Source organism: Nomascus leucogenys, chromosome 1a (assembly GCF_006542625.1).
Source record: "Nomascus leucogenys isolate Asia chromosome 1a, Asia_NLE_v1, whole genome shotgun sequence".
NCBI lineage: Eukaryota > Metazoa > Chordata > Mammalia > Primates > Hylobatidae > Nomascus > Nomascus leucogenys.
This window is the reverse complement of record NC_044381.1, coordinates 90,662,477-90,668,267: the sequence shown is the minus strand read 5'-3', so window position 1 is coordinate 90,668,267 and position 5,791 is coordinate 90,662,477. Positions and strand designations below refer to the sequence as shown.

Sequence of the window (5,791 nt, the reverse complement as noted above, 5' to 3'; positions counted from 1 at the left end):
AGTAAAGTATGAGAGGAGGTATAAATTTATAAAGGAGAAACCTCACAAATACTACCTTAGCCAGGTGATCAAGGTCAACATCATCAGCAATAAGAGAGTTGACAGCATGTACTCTTCGTATAATGTGTTAAAAATGGCACTTCACCTCTGTGATCTGCCTCCAAAGATCTATAATCTCTGTGTAATTATAGAGGTTATATATATATATATATATATAGTATGTATGTATATTGAAAAAAATCCAATTCCAATAGAGGGTTATTTTACAATATACCTGACCAGTGCTCCTCAAAATTGTTAAGGTCATTAAAAACAAGGGAAGTCTGAGAAACTGTCACAGCCTAAAGAAACATGATGACTATATGTAATGTTGTTACAGTAGGGTAGCTAGTCAGAAATGAACAGGGCAGAGGAGGGGCCTCCCCAACCAGAAATGTCAATCCACCATCAGGTGATGTGTCAGTTGTTGCATTGTAACAATAATAAATTAATAATAATAATAATTGGCTGCAGCCGGTGCCAGGGAAAGGCAGTCTCCCAATAGATAGAAAAAACCTGAAACTGGTTATCAGCAGCTGCCTGATAAAATCTCAAGGCTGGATGCAGTGGCTCACTCCTGCAATCTAAGCACTTTGGGAGGCCAAAGCGGGCGGATCATCTGAGGTCAGGAGTTGGAGACCAGCCTGGCCAACATGGCGAAACCCTGTCTCTACTAAAGATACAAAAATTAGCCAGGCGTGGTAGCATGTGCCTGTAGTCCCAGCTACTCAGGAGGCTGCGGGAGAATCGCTCGAACCCAGGAGACAAAAGCGAAACTCAAGCTCAAAAAAAAAAAAAAAAAAGATATCAGGAGTCGGGCAACTGGGTTCAGGCATGTGCACTAAAGAGGCACAGTGGCAGAGTTTAACTGGTACATGACCTTCTAGGAACATTTGACTGGTAAGGCAGGAACACCTCAGGTGAGCATGTGTACAACTCCAGTAAACACACTGTGCATGCGGCCCCTTCCAAGAGCTGGCAGGCCACTGCACATGTGTACAGCACACCCCAAGGAAAGAATCAGGGGAGAAGGGACACAAGACCCAGTAAGGATGCCAACATATAAAACCCTAAGTCAAAGGTCAAACCGTGCACTTGACTCTCTCAAGTTGCCAGCTTGGCCCTCTTCCAAGTGTACTTCCTTTCATTCCTGCCCTAAAACTTTTTAATAAACTTTCACTCCTGCTCTAAAACTTGCCTCAGTCTCTCACTATGCCCCTCTGTCAAATTTGTTCTTCTGAGGAGGTAAGAATTGAGGTTGCTGCAGACTTGTATGGATTTGCCACCACTAACAATGTGGCATCCTGGATGGGATCCAGAAAAAGGACTTTAGGGAAAAAACAGTGAAATCTGAATAAAGCATGAAATTAATTAAAGTATGGAATACTGGCTCCTTGGCTGTGACAAATGTACCATAGTAATTTGAGGTGTTAAAGTAGGGGAAACTAGGCAAGGAGTATATGAGAACTCTCTATTATCTTTCAATTTTTCTGTAAATCTAAACCTAACCCTATTCAAAAGTAAAAAGCTTAAAAAAAGAGACAGAGAGGGCAGGGTACAGGGGCTTATGCCTGTAATCCCCGCCCTTTGGGAGGCCAAGGCAGGCAGATCACTTGAAGCCAGGAGTTCAAGACTAGGCTGGCCAATATGGCAAAACCCCATCTCTATTAAAAATTAAAAAATAAGCTGGGCATGGTAGTGCACACCTGTTATCCCAGCTACTTGGGAGGCTGAGGCACAAGAATCACTAAAACCTAGAGGTGGAAGTTGCAGCAAGCCAAGATAGTGCCACTGCACTCCAGACTGGGTGACAGAGCAAGACTCTGTCTCAAAAAAAAAAAAAAAAAAAAAAAAAAAAAAAAAAAAAGACAGTGAGAGAGAGAGAACTACACATTTATAATCAGGTAAAGAATGTTGAAATGAACTTCAAATGGATGCAAAACTGGCAAAACTAGGCAATATCCACAGGGTAATAATCAGTTTCATTACACTAAAGACAATTTTACATTTTTATAGATAGGAATGATTTGAAGATAGAAGTTTAATTCTATCTCTGCAGAGTTGTTAAGACAGCCTGGTCAAAGATAAGTAAACTCTATAAGATAGCCCTATAGGACCAGGTAATTCTCTTTTTTATTTTTATTTTTTTTTTTATTTTTGAGAAGGAGTCTCGCTCTGTTGCCAAGGCCGGAGTGCAGTGGCGCGATCTTGGCTCACTGCAAGCTCCGCCTCCCAGGTTCACGCCATTCTCCTGCCTCAGCCTCCCGAGTAGCTGGGACTACAGGCACCCACCACCACGCCCAGCTAATTTTTTGTATTTTTAGTAGAGACGGGGGGGTTTCACCGTGTTAGCCAGGATGGTCTCGATCTCCTGACCTCATGATCCGCCCACCTCGGCCTCCCAAAGTGCTGGGATTACAGGCGTGAGCCACCACGCCTGGCAGGACCAGGTAATTCTCAGAGGCTCCAGCATTCCATTACAATAATATCCACAAATCTCTTTTGCCCAATTCAAAATCTTTCACAATTTCTTTCTAAAAAGGATACAGGACCCAAATTACAAAAAGCCCTTAACACAGACTGGCCTGACTTGGCAAAAAGGCTAAAAGACATACACAAATATTCAAAAGGTCATAGAATGCATTGCTAAGTTATTACAACACTGTAAACTGAAAAATAACCCAAAGATCAAGATAATTTATCAGCCTCCCCTGGGAAACCTTCTACAGACTGCCAAAAATATACATCATTGCCTTAGAGTTAAAAGCACTTGTTTATGTTACCTAGGCAACACAATAGCAAATGGTGCAGTAATAAAATAAGAATTAAAAAAGCAAATTGAATAAAGTAACAATCAATATTAAGTTTCAATCTAAAATCCATCTCCTTCCTGGTTATACAAACTATTCATCTTAAATATAGAGTCAGCTATTAGGTGGAAACTATTATTTTTCCAGGCCTTATATTTTCATGTGGAGGGACTTCAACAGGACCGATAGTCCTGGACTCAGTCTCTGCCTATGGTAAGAAACAGCTCTATGACAAACTCTGTGATTGTAGGCCAGCCACGGTGGCTCATGCCTGTAATCCCAGCACTTTGGGAGGCCGAGGCAGCCAGATCACTTGAGCTCAGGAGATCGAGACCAGCCTGGGCAACACGGTAAAATCTCATCTCTACAAAAAATACAAAAATTCGCCAGGCATAGTAGCGCATGCCTGTAGTCCCAGCTACTAAGGAGGCTGAGTTGGGAGAATCTCTTGAGCCTGGGAGACAGAAGTTGCAGTGAGCTGAGATCACGCCACTGAACTCTAGCCTGGGCCACAGAGCGAGAACCTGTCTCAAAAAAAAAAGACTCTGAGGGAAGAGGAAACAAACAGATTTAAATAAGAGCCTGAAATCAAAAGTACAAGGGCAAATGCTTCAAACCACAACCGTGTGTATATATATATATATATACACACACACACACACAGACACACACACATATACAAATAATGTATATAAATATGTATTTATATATATGTATTTTTTAAGACAGACTCTCCCTGGGTCACCCAGGCTGGAGTGCAGTGGTGTCATCTCAGCTCCCTGCACCCTTCGCCTCCCAGGCTCAAGAGATTCTCTCACCTCAGCCTCCCGAGTAGCTAGGACTACAGGTATGTGCCACCACACCCAGTAAATTGTTGTATTTTTGGTAGAGATGGGGTTTTGCTGTGTTGCCCAGGCTGGTCTCAAACTTCTGAGCTCAAGTGATCTGCCTACCTTGGCCTCCCAAAGTGCTGGGATTACAGGTGTGAGCCACTGTGCCTGGTTAATTTTTGCATTTTTTGTAGAGATGGGGTTTCACCATGTTGCCCAGGCTGGTCTTGAATTCCTGGGTTCAAGTGGTCCACCCACCTTGGCCTCCCAAACTGCTGGGATTACAAGCACGAGCCACCTCCCCTGGCCTTTCCTCGGAGTCTTAATGTATGTGGCAAGTGTCTTGAAGTCAGAATTCACATGGGCCTTTCACACCTCAGTTTCAGATGCCCTAGCGGAAGACTGACTGTCTCGGTGATTGTATTGGACACCCATAAAGTGAAATTTGCACAGGCCCAATCAGATTATCCTAAATATTCTCTAAGATTTTTGTGTGATGCGATAACAGACAGAAGCTTGATTTCACTTTTTTTTTTCTTTGAGACTGAGTCTTGCTTTGTTACCCACGCTGGAGTGCAGTGGCGCAATCTCAGCTCACTGCAGCCTCCACCTTCCGGGTTCAAGCAATTCTCCTGCCTCAGCCTCCTGAGTAGCTGGGATTACAGGCACGTGCTACCATACCCAGCTAACTTTTGTACTTTTAGTAGAGACGGGGTTTCACCATGTTGGCCAGCTGGTCTCAAACTCCTGGCCTCAAGTGATCCATCCACCTCAGCCTCCCAAAGTGCTGGGATTACAGGCGTGAGCCACCATGCCTGGCCTCGCTTTTACAAATGTAGTTTTATTAGCATTATCTGTTCACCTCAATAGATAATTGTCCCATATTCTTAAGCTAAAATAATTGCTCTTGAATACACAGTCCCCTTATGGGCTACAAGAATGTGATGACGAGACATTCTCTCTTTGCGGCATGTACTGTCAGAATGAAGACCATTCTCAGCAATCAGAGAGTCAACATTCCAGAAAATGTTGATATCACTCTGAAGAAACACAGTTACTGTGAAGGGCCCCAGAAGAACCCTGCAGAAGGACTTCAATCACACCAATGTAGAACTCAGTCTCCTTGGAAAGAAAAGGAAGAGGCTCCAGGTTGACAATCGGTGGGGAAAGAGAAAGGAACTGGCTACCATTCACACTATTTGTAGTCATGTGCAGAACATGATCAAGGGTGCTACTGTGGGCTTCCTTTACAAGACGAAGTCTCTGTAAGCTCACTTCCTCATCAATATCGTATTCTGGGAGAACAGGTCTCTTGTTGAAATCCACAATTTCTTGGGTAAAAAATACATCCGCAGGGTTCGAATGAGGATAAATGTTGTTTGTTCAGTATCTCAAGCCCAGAAAGATGAATTAATCCTTGAAGGAAATGACATTGAGCTTGTTTCAAATTCAGTTGCTTTGATTCAGCAGGCCACAACAGTTAAAATCAAAGACATCAGACAATTTTTGGATGGCATCTATGTCTCTGAAAAAGGAACAGTTCAGCAGGCTAATGAATAAGATCTAAGAGTTGCCCAGCTTCTGAAACAAGATGCCAGATGAATCCTAAAATCTGTTTGTGATTTTTTTTTTTTTAGACAGTCTTGCCCTGTCACGCAGGCTGGAGTGCAGTGGAACAATCACAGCTCACTGCAGCCTCAACTTCCTGGGCTCAAGCAACCCTCCCACCTCAGCCTCCCAAGTAGCTGGGACTACAGGCACGCACCAACATGCCTGGCTAATTTTTTTGTATTTTTTGTAGAGACGGGGTTTTGTTATGTTGCCCAGGCTTGTCTCAAACTCCTGGACTCAAGCAATCCTCCTTCCTCAGCCTTCCAATGTGCTGGGATTGCAGGGGTGAGCCACCGCACCTAGCCTTATTTGTGATATTTTAATTATGTAATAAAATACCTATTGATTTGGGACTCTTTCTGAAAAACAAAACAAAACAATTACAGCTATCACCCAAAATGTAATTGTTTCATTAAATAACCCCTTGTAATTAGAAAACTGGGTATACACATGAGGGGTATATTTTGCCACTAAATTATCCTGTAGAAGGTAAGTATTGAT

At 42.9% G+C, this 5,791-nt stretch overlaps 1 pseudogene; it reads left to right on the top strand.

Moving 5' to 3' along the window:
* Nucleotides 1–4,662: 4,662 nt before the first annotated feature.
* Nucleotides 4,663–5,239, top strand: LOC100589378 (annotated as a pseudogene).
* The last annotated feature ends 552 nt before the right edge of the window (nucleotides 5,240–5,791 follow it).